A 16,845-nucleotide genomic window follows, 5' to 3' on the forward strand; every position below is an offset into this window, starting at 1 on the left:
CAGAGAAGAAAAGGAAATAAAAGGAATCCACATCGGAAAAGAAGAAGTAAAGCTGTCACTGTTTGCAGATGACATGATACTATACATAGAGAATCCTAAAGATGCTACCAGAAAACTACTAGAGCTAATCAATGAATTTGGTAAAGTAGCAGGATACAAAATTAATGCACAGAAATCTCTGGCATTCCTATATACTAATGATGAAAAATCTGAAAGTGAAATCAAGAAAGCACTCCCATTTACCATTGCAACAAAAAGAATAAAATATCTAGGAATAAACCTACCTAAGGAAATGAAAGACCTGTATGCAGAAAATTATAAGACACTGATGAAAGAAATTAAAGATGATACAAATAGATGGAGAGATATACCATGTTCTTGGATGGGAAGAATCAACATTGTGAAAATGACTCTACTACCCAAAGCAATCTACAGATTCAATGCAATCCCTATCAAACTATCACTGGCATTTTTCACAGAACTAGAACAAAAAATTTCGCAATTTGTATGGAAACACAAAAGACCCCGAATAGCCAAAGCAATCTTGAGAACGAAAAAAGGAGCTGGAGGAATCAGGCTCCCTGACTTCAGACTATATTACAAAGCAACAGTAATCAAGACAGTATGGTACTGGCACAAAAACAGAAAGATAGATCAGTGGAACAGGATAGAAAGCCCAGAGATAAACCCACGCACATATGGACGCCTTATCTTTGATAAAGGAGGCAGGAATGTACAGTGGAGAAAGGACAGCCTCTTCAATAAATGGTGCTGGGAAAACTGGACAGGTACATGTAAAAGTATGAGATTAGATCACTCCCTAACACCATACACAAAAATAAGCTCAAAATGGATTAAAGACCTAAATGTAAGGCCAGAAACTATCAAACTCTTCGTGGAAAACATAGGAAGAACACTCTATGACATAAATCACAGCAAGATCCTTTCTGACCCACCTCCTAGAGTAATGGAAATAAAAAAAAAATAAACAAATGGGACCTAATGAAACTTCTAAGCTTTTGCACAGCAAAGGAAACCATAACCAAGACCAAAAGACAGCCCTCAGAATGGGAGAAAACATTTGCAAATGAAGCAACTGACAAAGGATTAATCTCCAAAATTTACAAGCAGCTCATGCAGCTCAATAACAAAAAAACAAACAACCCCATCCAAAAATGGGCAGAAGACCTAAATAGACATTTCTCCAAAGAAGATATACAGAATGCCAACAAACACATGAAAGAATGCTCAACATCATTAATCATTAGAGAAATGCAAATCAAAACTACAATGAGATATCATCTCACACCACTCAGAATGGCCATCATCAAAAAATCTAGAAACAATAAATGCTGGAGAGGGTGTGGAGAAAAGGGGACACTCTTGCACTGCTGGTGGGAATGTGAAATGGTTCAGCCACTATGGAGAACAGTATGGAGGTTCCTTAAAAAACTACAAATAGAATTACCATATGACCCAGCAATCCCACTACTGGGCATATACCCTGAGAAAACCAAAATTCAAAAAGAGTCATGTACCAAAATGTTCATTGCAGCTCTATTTACAATAGCCCGGAGATGGAAACAACCTAAGCGCCCATCATCGGAGGAATGGATAAAGAAGATGTGGCACATATACACAATGGAATATTACTCAGCCTTAAAACGAAATGAAATTGAGCTATTTGTAATGAGATGGATAGACCTAGAGTCTGTCATACAGAGTGAAGTAAGTCAGAAAGAAAAAGACAAATACCGTATGCTAACACATATATATGGAATTTAAGGGAAAAAAATGTCATGAAGAACCTAGGGGTAAGACAGGAATAAAGACGCAGACCTACTGGAGAACGGACTTGAGGATATGGGGAGGGGGAAGGGTGAGTTTTGACAGGGCGAGAGAGAGTCATGGACATATACACACTAACAAACGTAGTAAGGTAGATAGCTGGGGGGAAGCAGCCGCAAGGCACAGGGATATTAGCTCGGTGCTTTGTGACAGCCTGGAAGGGTGGGATGGGGAGAGTGGGAGGGAGGGAGATTCAAGAGGGAAGACATATGGGAACATATGTATATGTATAACTGATTCACTTTGTTATAAAGCAGAAACTAACACACCATTGTAAAGCAATTATACCCCAATAAAGATGTTTAAAAAAAAAAAAAAAAGAATTGTAATCTGAGTTTTCTATCTTGAGGAAGTTTTGTAGCTTGTCAACAGTTTACTACAACAACAACCATGAACATTTTCTGTATCCTTTTACCCACCAAACATTTTTCTAAATGCTTTAGAAAAGATTAGTATACACCATACAGAGTGGTACACCATTTAAACTAAGAATACAAGTGTTGATTAAAAGTGAAGTCTCTGGGATCAGGCTGCCTGGATTTGTATCCTGGCATCCACTTCTTAATAGCTCTGAAATCTCTGGCAAATTTCTTATCTCCTGTGTGTCTCAGTTTCCTCATCTGTAAAATGTAGTGGCATGAGAGATATTAAAAAGATACAAATCAAACTTCTGGTAATGAAAACACTATATCTAGGGTAAAAAAATATACTAGTATGGGGCAAACAGTGAATTGGAATTACAAAATAAAAGGTTAGTGAACTTGAAGACATAGCAATAGAAAGCCATCAAAAGTGAATCAGAGAGAAAAAGAGACTAAAAACAAATTCACAGAGCATCAGTGAGCTGTAAGACAACTTATGAAGTATATACATGTAACAGTAATTAGAGTCCTTGAAGAAGAAGGATGAGGTGAGAAAAAATATTTGATGAACTAATGACTCAAAAATATCCAAATTTGATGAAAATTATAAGCCCATAAATCCAAGGAGCTCTAGTAATCCCAAACACAAGAAACAAATAAAATTACTAGTGAGGCACATCAAAATCAAATGCTTAAAATAGTGATAAACAAAAATCTTAAAAGCAGTCAGAGAAAAAAGACAAAATATGTACAGAAAAACAAAGATAGAAATGACTGTAGGTTAGATACAAGGCAAGTCAGAAGACAGTGGAATGACATGTCTAAAGTACTGTCAAACTAGAATGAAAGTACCTTTAGAGCTGAAAGTGAAATAAAATGAATGCTTTTCTCCTCAGACCAGAAGCAGGCAAGCATGACTGCTCTCAGCACTTCAATTGAAATTTTTATTAGAGGTTCTAGGCTGTTTAGGAAGGCAAGAAAAATAAATAAAAGGTATACAGATTTTAAAAGGAAGAAGTAAACTACCCTTATTTGCAGATGATATAATGACTATGTAGAAAACCCCATGGAATCTAAAAGAAAACTACTAGTAAGGCTGAAGGATACAAGAAATACACAAATATCAGTTACATTTCTATATACAATCAAATATTGAATTTTAATACCATTTACAATAACACTAAAAATAAGGGATGCTTAGGGGTAAATCTTAAAAGATGTAAAAGACCTGTACATTGAAAACTAGAAAACACTGCTGAGAGAAATTAAAGAAGACCTAAGCAAATGGGGGGATTTACTATGTTCATGGAATGAAAGATGTCAATTCCTCCAAGTTGATTTATAGTTTCAATGTAATCCCAATCAAAATCATAGTATGCCTTGATATAGAGATTGAGAAATTGATTCTAATGTTTGTGTACAAATGTAAAGGACCTAAATTAGCTAAAACAATTTTGAAAAAGAAAAAGTTGGCTTAGATTTGGGGTTTCAATAATTGTTATAAAGCCACAGTAATCAAGACAGAGTAGTACTGAGAGCAAACTGATAAACTTTGCTCAATACCTCACCCCACATATAAAAATTAACTCAAAAGGTATTATAGAACTAAATGTAATTCCTAAAATTATAAAACTTCTAGAAGAAAACAACAGAGATAATATTTGTGACCTTGAATTAGGCAGAGTTCTAAGATATGAGCAGCACAATCCATAACATTTTTTTAATTAATAAATGGGACTTCATCAAAATTAAGAATGTTTGCTCTTCAGAATACATTATTTAAAAAATGAAAACATAACTACAGAATGAAACTATATTTGCCCAGAGAAAATATTTGCTAATCACAGATCTGATTAAAGACTTGTATCTGGAATATCTAAAGACCTCTCAAAGCCTAATAATAAAAAAAAACTGAATTAATTAATTAAAGTGATAGTTTGAACAGATACTTCGCCAAGGAAGAAATACAAATGGCAAACAAGTACATGAAAGGGTGTTCAACATCAAATCTCATTAGAGAAATGCAAATTTTAAAAAAATGAGATATTACTAGTATACGCCTACTAAAAGTACTAAAAATAAAACACTGACAAATACCAAAGACTGGCAAGCTGTTGTGCTACTAGAACTCTTATACACTGTTGGTGGGGATGTAAAAAGGTACAATCACTTTGTAAAACAGTTTGGCAGGCTCTTAAAAAATAAAATACACACCTATCGTATGATTCATTCATCCTACTCCTTGGTATTTACCTAAGAGAAATGAAAGTACATCCATACACAGACTTGAATATGAATGTTCACAGAAGCTTTATTTGTAGGAGCTAAAAACTGGAACAAACCAAATGTCCCTAAACAAATGAATGGGTAAACAAAGTGTAGTGCATCTATACAACGGATTACTGCGCAGCAAGAAAAAGATATGAACTACTGATCCACGCAGCAACATAGGTGAATCTCAGAATAATTACGCTGAATGAAAGAAGCCAGATGGAAAAGAATATATAGTATGATTCCATTTATGTATCATTCTTTAAAAAGGCAGCTAATTTACAGTGCCAGAAAACAGATTAGTGATTAGGTACAGGATGGGGAAGGTAGGAGTGAGGGACTACAAGAAGCATTAGAAAATTTTGGGGGTGACAGATATGTTCATTATCTTGATTGTGGTGATGGTTTCATTGCTTATATTTATGTTAAAACTTATCAAATTGTGCACTTTACATATATGTGGACTTTATTGCATGTCAATTACACCTCAATAAAGTTGTTTAAGAAAATAAGAATTTATAGTACCACCAAGATGACTTAGAAAGGCACAGAGAGACAGACCTACTTCCCAGGGAACCTAAATACAAGATTTTTTTCTCCATTCATGAAATAAAGGCCCTCAATCATACGTGACAACGATGTAAGGAGATGCAAATACACAAAATTTTCTTTCTGAAACACCTAGCTGCCAGAAAGGTAATACAATGCTGGGATAAGCAAATTGAGCCTTTATTAAGTACAAAGATTTATTCTTTTTCTCATGTTAGCTCACTGAAAGTTAATTAAACACCCGCTACTGGATCTGGCCTGTCATTCATTCCACTGCTAGTATGGGAGTTCCCAGGCAGCTGAGGCCACACAGGGCAGAGATGCTAACAATTTACATATCATATTAACCATGTGATGACAGAATTGCTGGGCAAGTTTAATTCGTCATTCCACATGTACTCCAAAGGTGCAGGATAGAACAGGAAAGTGCACTTAATATGCTCCATAGGGAAATATACTTTACAGAGCACTCCAGAAATTCCCTTATTTAAAATAAACACATAATCTGGGGAGAGACTCAAAATCTGTAATGGTGTTGCCTCTGGGGAATAGAAACAAGAGAATAGGAGGAAGGTTTACTTTGGCATATGGCTTTTTATATCCTTGGAAGTTGTTGTGAACAATTTACATTTTCAAGAGAAAAATAAGTAATAAAAAATTTTAAATGAAGTACAACTCTGCCACTGGGATTACTGTTGCTGGATCACTCCTGAAGAATGGGTCTAGTACTAGGTCTCCCTTCTTCAGATCAAAAGAGTTTCATTTAAATTTTTATTTTTTTTAATTTGCTACTGCTTCTACAAATCCTATTTGACATATTCAATTGGTGTACCACTTGCAGGGATAATTGAGGGATGGTGGCTGGTAACCTTGTAATTGCAAATCAGGGTGAGATGTAAATTATTAATGCTTAGTGTGATTCCCTCCCCCTGCCTTTAATAGCTGTGGAAACATGGGTTAATCCAACAGATTGTTTTCCATCTATAATTTGAGGACTACCTTTACCCTTTTATGTAGTCATAGCTAATTTACATTCACTTAGCATCTTTCGAAAATATTCATTATATACAGCATTAATGTTAACTGCTTTCAATAAAGAAACAAAATGTGCACTGTTATCCATCCTCAAACATTTCATTGAAAGATACTTTTCCCTATCATTTAGTAACTTTACATCCTATTAGAAAAGCTCCAAAATGTTAGCAGGAATACATTATCTGATCAAATACCTCTTACTTTCAATTTTTCTTATGTATCAAGTGAAGAATGGTATAAATGTTCTTTGTATATTATCTCATGATAAATTTTACTGGAGGAAAAAAACTTATATTCAAAAAAACCTAATTAGAGACTTCAATCTATCCACATACAAACACCAACAAGAAAAGCAGTATTTGTGCTTAACTTAGCCATTTTCTTTAGAAAACATAAAGAAAAAAGAATTTGAAAAACATGAAAGAAATATGTTAAATTATTCTTTACAAACCTTCACAAACCCAGGTTATACATAATAATGGTATAATCTCCCTTACAGGACTTGTGAACTCTTTTAACAATAATATATTACTTTTCTTTACAAGATCATCAAAAGGAATTTTAGTATATAAATTAAACTGGTCAGTGACTAAAGTTCCAAGAGCAATTATTGTACCAAATCTATTACCAGTTATTCTCAGACATATCTGGTTTCAAAATCAGACTATCTCACTGACTAAATCTGCAACTTTGAACAAGAAGTGTAACCTTTATGATGCTAAATTTTCTCAACTATAAAATGGGGACAGTAATCTATGCATCATAGGTTTATTGTAAGATTTAAATTAGATGATACATGTAAGATGCCTGATATGGTTAAGTATTCAACAAATGTTCTTATCTTACCCTTCAGTGTTATAAGCAGCAGACCCAGCTCAGCCAGTATTTTTTTAAATGAAAGAATTAAAACTTCCCTTTCTGTTAATGGTTTAATCTTACCAAACAAGTTTAGTTTAATGGGTCATTACTAGATCACAAATATATATTTATATAGTTTTTGCATTCAGTAACTTGGATCTTATACATTATATTATTGGAAACACATAGTTTCAGGACATCAACCTTATAAACATATATACCATTTCCTGAGGAGTAGTAGTTCCATATTAACTACATAATATGATTTTATATGTTTAAAACAGCTTTTAGGTTATAAGTTATCACTTCAATACCATAAAACTTCTAAGACCCAAGAAACCATTCACAGTCATTTGAGTACACAGACACTATGGGAATAATTTTACAGAGTTAGGCTGAGAAGTGGCAACCTCTTAACCTGAAGAATTTAGTATCTTGGTGAAAAAAGACCCAAAGTGATTAACTGGCAACCAGAAAAACTCCTTTATAAGGTTTTTTTCCAATCAACTCTACTAACACACCCAATAATCAGAAACATACTTTATAAATATTCTACACAAAAAAGGCATAGATACTAAACAGGCTTAAAGAATTGTAATCACACTATACTGTCCATAAACTTTTATTAAGTGCTTATCAGGTACCAAGCTTTGGAAACCCTAGATTAGAAAGACATACCATTGTCACTCAAGAATCTACTTTCTATTGGCCAAAGCTATCGAACATGTAAACAGATAATTGTGGCATGTGTAACAAATGCTATCATGAGGCAGACAGTAGAAAATGGTGTAAGAGAGGCACCTGGCCCTGAGCATAGGCTTGGAGAAGACTTTAAGGACAAGATAGTGCCTGAATTGCATCCTAAAGGATGAGAAGAAGTTAGCAAGTCCAGATGCAGAGAAAAAGCCACCTATACAGACACCTCTAGTACTCTATCTAAATAAATAGCTAGCTTCAGGATGCAATACTAATGAACTATTTGAAAAGCTTCCTTGTTGATATTAGTAAGAAAGCTTTAAAATTAAGCACAATTTCTTTGGAGTCTGACAGACTATTCTCTTACTATATTAAAACTGTAAACATGAGCTGATATAATATGACTGAAAGTGTCACCACACGCATTTCAACCTTTATTAATCCAAAATTGTCAGGTAGCATATTTCAAGAAGTTATATTACCACCATCAACAACGAATATAGGCAAGCAGAATTAGAAGATTTACTTCACAAAGAGAAAGCTATGAGTATGCATCTAAATGAACTCATTAACAAGAACCTAGCAGCTGCCACAGTACTACTACGAAATGAAGAGCCTATTGAAATAAAAACCACAGGAGAAGACAATTAGACAAGTGGTAAGAAGCATAAGAATATTGTGCTAAGAGTTTTATACTATCTGGATTTGCATTTAGGTCTTTACTCCATTTTGAGTTTATTTTTGTGTATGGTGTAGGGAATGTTCTAATTTCATTCCCTTACATGTAGCTGTCTAGTTTTCCCAGCACCACTTATTGAAGAGGCTATCTTTTCTCCATTGTATACTCTTGCCTCCTTTATCAAAGATAAGGTGACCATATGTGCATGGGTTTATCTCTGCATTTTCTATCCAGTTCCATTGCTCTATATTTCCCTTTTTGCAACAGTACCATACTGTCTTGATTACTGTAGCTTTGTAGTATAGTCTGAAGTCTGGGAGCCAAATTCCTCCAGCTCCGTTTTTCTTTCTCAAGATTACTTTATCTATTTGGGGTCCTTTGTGTTTCCATACAAAGTGTGAAACTTTTTGTTCTAGTTCTGTGAAAAATGACATTGGTAGTTTGAAAGGGATTGCACTGAATCTGTATACTGCTTTGGGTAGTAGAGTCATTTTCACAATGTTGATTCTTCCAATCCAAGAACATGGTATATCTCTCCATCTGTTTGTATCATCTTTAATTTCTTTCATCAGTGTCTTACAGTTTTCTGCATACAGGTCTTTTGTCCCCTTAGGGTGGTTTATTCCTAGGTATTTTATTCTTTTTCTTGCAATGGTAAATGGGAGTGTTTCCTTAACTTCACTTTCAGATTTTTCATTGTCAGTGTATAGGAATGCAAGAGAATTCTGTGCATTAATTTTGTATCCTGCTACTTTACCAAATTCATTGATTAGCTCTAGTAGTTTTCTGGTAGCATCTTTAAGGATTCTCTGTGTAGAGCATCATGTCACCTGCAAACACTGACAGTTTTACTTCTTCTTTTCCGATTTGGATTCCATTCATTTCTTTTTCATCTCTGATTGCTGTGGCTAAAACTTCCAAAATTATGTTGAATAATAGTGGTGAAAGTGGGCAACCTTGTCTTGTTCCTGATCTTAGAGGAAATGGTTTCAGTTTTTCACCATTGAGGATGATGTTGGCTGTGAGGTTGTCGTATACGGCCTTTATTATGTTGAGGTAAGTTCCCTCTATGCCTACTTTCTGGAGGGTTTTTATCATAAATTGGTGTTGAATTTTGTCAAAAGATTTTTCTGCATTTATTGAGATGACCATATGGCTTTTCTCCTTCAATTTGTTAATATGGTGTATTGTGTTGATTGATTTCCGTATATTGAAGAATCCTTGCATTCCTGGGATAAACCCCACTTGATCATGGTGTATGATCCTTTTAATGTGCTGCTGGATTCTGTTTGCAAGTATTTTGTTGAGGATTTTTGCATCTATGTTCATCAGTAATATTGGCCTGTAGTTATTTTTTGTGTGTGACATCTTTGTCTGGTTTTAATATCAGGGTGATGGTGGCCTCGCAGAATGAGTTTGGGAGTGTTCCTCCCTCTGCTGTATGTTGGAAGAATTTGAGAAGGATAGGTGTTAGCTCTTCTCTAAATGTTTGATAGAATTCGCCTGTGAAGCCATGTGGACCTGGACTTTTGTTTGTTGGAAGATTTTTAATCACAGCCTCAATTTCAGTGCTTGTGATTTGTCTGTTTATATTTTCTAATTCTTCCTGGTTCAGTCTTGGAAGGTTGTGCTTTTCTAAGAACTTGTCCATTTCTTCCAGGCTGTCTATTTTATTGGCATATAGTTGCTTCTAGTAATTTCTCATAATCCTTTGCATTGCTGCAGTGTCAGTCGTTACTTCTCCTTTTCATTTCTATTTCTGCTGATTTGGCTCTCCTTCCATTTTTTCTTGAAGAGTCTGGCTAATGGTTTATCAATTTTGTTTATCTTCTCAAAGAACCAGCTTTTAGTTTTATTGATCTTTGCTATCGTTTCCTTCATTTCTTTTTTATTTATTTCTGATCTGATCTTTATGATTTCTTTCCTTCTGCTAACTTGGGGGTGGGTTTTTATGTTCTTCTTTCTCTAATTGCTTTAGGTATAAGTTTAGGTTGTTTATTTGAGATTTTTCTTGTTTCTTAAGGTAGGATTGTATTGCTATAAACTTCCCTCTTAGAACTGCTTTTGCTGCATCCCATACGTTTTGGGTCATGGTGTTTTCATTGTCATTTGCTTCTAGGTATTTTTGATTTCCTCTTTGATTTCTTCAGTGATATCTTGGTTATTAAGTATTGTATTGTTTAGCCTCCATGTGTTTGTATTTTTTACAGGTTTTTTCCTCTAATTGATATCTAGTCTCATAGCGTTGTGGTTGGAAAAGATACTTCATACGATTTCAATTTTCTTAAATTTACCAAGGCTTGATTTGTGACCCAAGATATGCTTTGTCCTGAGAATGTTCCATGAGCACTTGAGATAAATGTGTATTCTGTTGTTTTTGGATGGAATGTCCTATAAATATCAATTAAGTCCATCTTGTTTAATGTATCATTTAAAGCTTGTGTTTCCTTATTTATTTTCATTTTGGATGATCTGTCCATTGGTGAAAAAGGGGTGTTAAAGTCCCCTACTATAAAAGTGTTACTGTCAATTTCCCCTTTTATGGCTGTTAGTATTTGCCTTATGTATTGAGGTGCTCCTATGTTGGGTGCATAAATATTTACAATTGTTATATTTTCTTCTTGGATTGATCCCTTGATCATTATGTATTGTCCTTCTTTGTCTCTTGTAATAGTCTTTATTTTAAAGTATATTTTGTCTGATATGAGAATTGCTACTCCAGCTTTCTTTTGATTTCCATTTGCATGGAAATCCATCCCCTCACTTTCAGTTTGTATGTGGCCCTATTTCTGAAGTGGATCTCTTGTAGACAGCATATATATGGGTCTTGTTTTTGTATCCTTTCAGCCAGTCTATGTCTTTTGGTTGGAGCATTTAATCCATTTACATTTAAGGTAATTTTCGATAGGTATGTTCTTATTACCATTTTCTTAATTGTTTTGGGTTTGTTATTGTAGGTCTTTTCCATCTCTTGTGTTTCCTGCCTAGAGAAGTTCCTTTAGCGTTTGCTGTAAAGCTGGTTTGGTGGTTCTGAATTCTCTTACCTTTTGCTTGTCTGTAAAGGTTTTAACTTCTCTGTGAAATCTGAATGAGATACTTGCGGGGTAGAGTAATCTTGGTTGTAGGTTTTCTCCTTCATCACTTTAACTCTGTCCTGCCACTCCCTTCCGGTTTGCCGAGTTTCTGCTGAAAGATCAGCTGTTAACCTTATGGGGATTCTCTTGTATGTTATGTAGGTCACTTACCTGTTCTTTTGCCTCAGTTATTCTGTTATTGATTCCTTCTAGAGAATTTTTAATTTCATTTATTGTGTTGTTCACCATTGTTTGTTTGCTCTTTAGCTCTTCTAGGTCCTTGTTAAAACGTTTCTTGTATTCTCTCCATGCTATTTCCAAGATTTTGGATCATCTTTAGTATCATTACTCTGAATTCTTTTTCAGGTAGACTGCCTATTTTCTCTTCATTTGTTTGGTCTGGTGGGTTTTTACCTTGCTCTTTCATCTGCTGTGTATTTCTCTGTCTTCTCATTTTGCTTAACTTACTGTGTTTGAAGTCTCCTTTTTGCAGGCTGCAGGTTCGTAGTTCCCATTATTTTTGGTGTCTGTCCCCAGTGGGAAAGGCTGGTTCAGTGGCTTGTGTAGGCTTCCTGGTGGAGGGGACTGGTGTTTGTGTTCTTGTGGGTGGGGCTGGATCTTGTCTTTCTGGTGGGCAGGACTGCATCCGGTGGTGAGTTTTGGGGTGTCTGTGAACTTATTATGATTTTAGGCAGCCTCTCTGCTAATGGGTGGTGTTGTGTTCCTGTCTTGATAGTTGTTTGGCATGGGGTATCCAGCACTGGAGCATGCTGATCGTTGAGTGTAGCTGGATCTTAGCATTGAGACAGAGGTCTCTGGGAGAATTCTCGCCAACTAATATTACATGGGGTTGGGAGGTCTCTGGTGGTCTTATATCCTGAACTTGGCTCTCTCACCTCAGAGGCTCAGGCCTGACACCCAGCCAGAGCACCAAGACCCTGTCAGCCAAATGGCTCAGAAGAAAAAGAAAGAAAAAAGGAAAGAAAGAAAGAGAGAGAAAGAGAGAGAGAGAAAGAGAAAGAAAAAAGAAAGAAGGAAAGAAAGGAAGGAAGGAAGGGGGAGGGAGGAAGGAAGGAAGGAAAGAAGGGAGAAAGGAAGAAAGAAGGAATAAAATAAAGTTATTAAAATAAAAAAATTTTTTAATATATTATTAAAAAAGAAGAGAGCAACCAAACCAATAAACATCCACCAATGATAACAAGCACTAAAAAGTAAACTCAGATAAACATATAAATCAGAAACTAGTCAGTTGCTTGCAGCAAACCCCAAGTCTACAGTTGCTCCCAAAGTCCACTGACTCAATTTTGGGATGATTCATTGTCTATTCAGGTATTCCACAGATGCAGGGTACACCAAGTTGACTGTGGAGATTTAATCCACTGCTCCTGAGGCTTCACGGAGAAATTTCCCTTTCTCTTCTTTGTTCGCACAGCTCCTGGGATTCAGCTTTGGATTGGTCCCTCCTCTGCCTGTAGGTTGCCCGCTGGCATATGTTCTTCACCCAGACAGGAGGGATGAAAGGAGCAGCTGATTAGGGGGCTCTGGCTCACTCAGGCTGGGGGCAGGGAGGGGTATGGAATGTGGGGCCAGCCTGTGGCAGTAGAGGCCAACATGACATTGCAATAGCCTGAGGTGTGGTATGTGTTCTCCTGGGGAAGTTGTCCCTGGATCATGGGAACCTGGCAGTGGCGGGCTGCACAGGCTCCCAGGAGGGGAGGTGTGGAGAGTGACCTGTGCTTGCAACAGGATTCTTGCTGGCTGCAGCTGCAGCCTTAGTTTCATGCCCGTCTCTGGTGTCTGCGCTGATAGCCGCAGCTTGCGCCCGTCTCTGGAGCTCATTTAGGCTGCGCTCTTAATCTCCTCTCCTTGTGCACCAGGGAAAAATGGTCTCTTGCCTCTTCGGCAGCTCCAGACTTTTTCCTGGACTCCCTTCCAGCTAGCTGTGGTGCACTATCCCCCTTCAGGATATGTTCACACCACCAACCCCAGTCCTCTCCCTGGGATCCAACCGAAGCCCAAGCCTCAGCTTCCAGCCCTGGCCCGTTCCAGTGGGTAAGCAGACAAGCCTCTCAGGTTGGTGAGTGCCGGTTGGCACCAATCCTCTGTTCGGAAATCTCTCTAGTTTGCCCTCCACACCCCTGTTGCTGTGCTGTCCTCCATGGCTCCGAAGCTTCCCCGTCCCCCCCGCCCACCCCGTCTCCACCAGTGAAGGGGCTTCCTAGTGTGTGGAAACCTTTCCTCCTTCACAGCACCCTCCCAGAGGTGCAGGTCACATCCCTATTCTTGTCTCTGTTTTTTCTTTTTTCTTTTGCCCTACCCAGTATATGGGGAATTTCTTGCCTTTTGGGAAGTCTGAGGTCTTCTGCCAGCGTTCAGTAGGTGTTCTGTAGGAGTTGTTCCACGTGTAGATGTATTTCTGATGTATTTGTGGAGAGGAAGGTGGTCTCCATATCTTCCTCCTCCGCCACCTTGTAGGTCCAAGCCTCCTCATTATGTTTTATAATGCATATTCTGAACATGTTTTGCCATGTCAAATTTGTATATTTTTCTTCAATATAAGAGTACTCATTATTTGCCACCATGCAGGAAAAAATTTAACCATAAAATCCAATATTGCTTTCTTTATTCCCCCAATATGCTTTCATATTCATTGTTGAAAACATTACAAAGATAATTTCTGTTCACATTGGCCTTCATTTAACATTTAAGGCTTTATAAGGCCTACATTTGCTTATATATTATAAGCAAAACAAAATTTCTTGGAAAGGTTAGGCATACGTTAAAAATTAGCATTTGACCTAATTGCTTTCTACAAGTTTGAGAGAGAAAAGTACAAGTCAGTTCAAGATAGGGCATAAAAAGATCCTGAACTCACCACACTCCCATCAACACACACAGATAACAATAAATCTATAATTACATATGAAATAATCCCCTTGGAAAGATACCTGTAATTGGATGAACAGAATCTCCACAGCAAAATGCAAAAGGACAGCATTGAGATGGGTAGGAGAGGCAGAGATACAGGCTCACCAAGGAAAAACTCACACCCAGACCACAGTAATCAACAATCAAGAGAAAACACAAAGGAACAGATCTTTTCCCTGAGAAGAGAGGGATTCAAGAACTCCACATCAAGTACCCCAAACCCTGTATCCTTCACAGGAGAAATGATCCCCCCAAACACTTGGTTTTGAAAACCAACAGGAATGCATCCAAGAAAACTACAGAGCTGCAAGTAAGAGAAAACCTGCTCTTAAAGGACACACACAACCTTGCTTGACCCAAAAACCAGCACAAAAACACCAGACTGAAAAGGTGAAGGGGACCCACTTACCAATCCTGAAATGTCTGCTGTAGAGGCAGGAACCAGTTGGGGTGCTCCCTAGGGACTGAGTCACTGACAGGAGCAATTTATGTGATCTTAGGCAACCTTGTTAATACCAATGCTGGCAGGCACAATTTTGGAATTCTCCACATTACCTATTAGTGGCACAGAGCAGGCCCCACTGAAAAGCAATAGCCCACACCACTAGCACCCCATGGCAGGAGGCACCAAGTCCCACATCCAGTCCAGGGGCCAGTATTGCCCACCAGTGCCCCATCACAGCCTCAATGCCACCACAACAAAAGAGTGTACACAATCCACCTAAGGGACAACTCTTGAGCATCTGGCTAGGCTGGACAGGCAAGATTGTGCTTCTAAGCCCCACAGGACATCTAAATGAGGCCAGTCCTTCAATACTGGTAGAGATAGCTAATACACCTAATAATACATAGAAACAGAGAGAACTAGGCAAAACGAGGAGATAGAGGAATATGTTCCAATGAAAAGAACAAAGCAAAACTTAAAAAAAGAACTAAATAAAATGGTTTACCTTATAAAGAGTTCCAAATAATGGTCATAAAGATGCTCACTGAACACACAAAAAGAATGGATGAATACAGTTAGAACTGCAAAAAGAAAATATAAGAAAGTACCAAACAGAAACTATAACTAAACTAAAAAATACACTAGAGGGGTTAACCAGATGAACGGATGAAGCAGAAGAACAAATCAGTGAGCCAGAAAACAAAACAATGGAACTCATCCAGACCAGCAAAAGGAAAAAGAATTTTTTAAAATGAAGATACCTTAACAGACCTTTGGAACAACATCAAGTGGAATAACATTCACATTATAGGGGTCACAGAGAGAAAAGAGAGAGAAATGTCCAGAAAAATTATCTGAAGAAATAGTCACTGAAAGTTTCCCTAATCTGAGGAAGGAAGCAAACATCCAGGTCCAGGAAGCCTGAAGTTCCAAATAAGATAAACCCAAAGAGACACAGAGCAGGACACATTTTAATTAAAATGGTAAAAATTAAGAATAAAGAGAGACTCCTAAAAGCAGGAAGAGGAAAATAATTTGTTATGTGCAAGGAAAACCCATTAGGCTGACAGCACATTTTTCGACAAAAATTTTACATTCCAGAAAAGAGTGGCATGACATATTCAAGGTGCTTAAAGGAAAAAACTTGCAACCAGGAATTGTCTAACCAGTAAGGTTATCATTCAGATTGAAGAAGAAAGGAGAGATCTGGGGTTTCCCAGATAAGCCAAAGCTAAAGAAGTTCATCACCACTAAACCAGCCCTACAAGAAATGTTAAAGGAACTTCTTTAAGCTGAAAAGAAATGGCACTAATTAATAAGAAGGAAACAACTGTTTTGTTTTAAGCTAGTCATCCTTGAATGACTTGCTTTGGAAGTATTTGTGATTTGGGAATTTCAGACAAATCTTAGGGTATCTCCTGCTTCATTTCTTCTCACCCTTTTCCAAGCCTCACCCACAACTACTACAACACATACACACAACTTATTCTCAGTCATACATTCCAAATTAGAGACTTCAACCTTTCTCCACCCCCTCATGGCTACATTCTTTTATAATGGAGAGTCATTTGAAAGGTTTAAACAGAGAAGTACCATGAACAGAACTACGTTTCATAAAAGGCACTCTGAAAAGTTAGTTTCTAATTAGGCTTAATGAAGTACCTCTCTTCTATGTTCTCATTGTTCTGTGAGCATATTTGCCAAAAATTTCAGGGACAACAAAACCCACATCTTCTCCTCCAAATCTTGAGCTCTTTTTCTATTTAGCCTCTCCAATATGCTTTACCCAAAATTGCATGACTCTAGTATTTTCAATAACATCATTAGAAACTTCCTTTTCCAGGAAAGATGGGAATAAATTTATCTTTTTTCTGAAAAAAAAAACTTTAAATGGACAAAATATATAACATGACAATTCTCAAGACATTAGACATCAGACAAATGAAAAAAAAAACCCAGTGATTTCTTTTTTTTTTTTTTTTTTTCCTTAATTTTATTTTATTTATTTATTTTTGGTACGTGAGCCTCTCACTGTTGTGGCCTCTCCCGTTGCAGAGCATGGGCTCCGGACACGCAGGCTCAGCAGCCATGGCCCACGGG

Source organism: Phocoena phocoena, chromosome 5, assembly GCF_963924675.1.
Source record: "Phocoena phocoena chromosome 5, mPhoPho1.1, whole genome shotgun sequence".
NCBI lineage: Eukaryota > Metazoa > Chordata > Mammalia > Artiodactyla > Phocoenidae > Phocoena > Phocoena phocoena.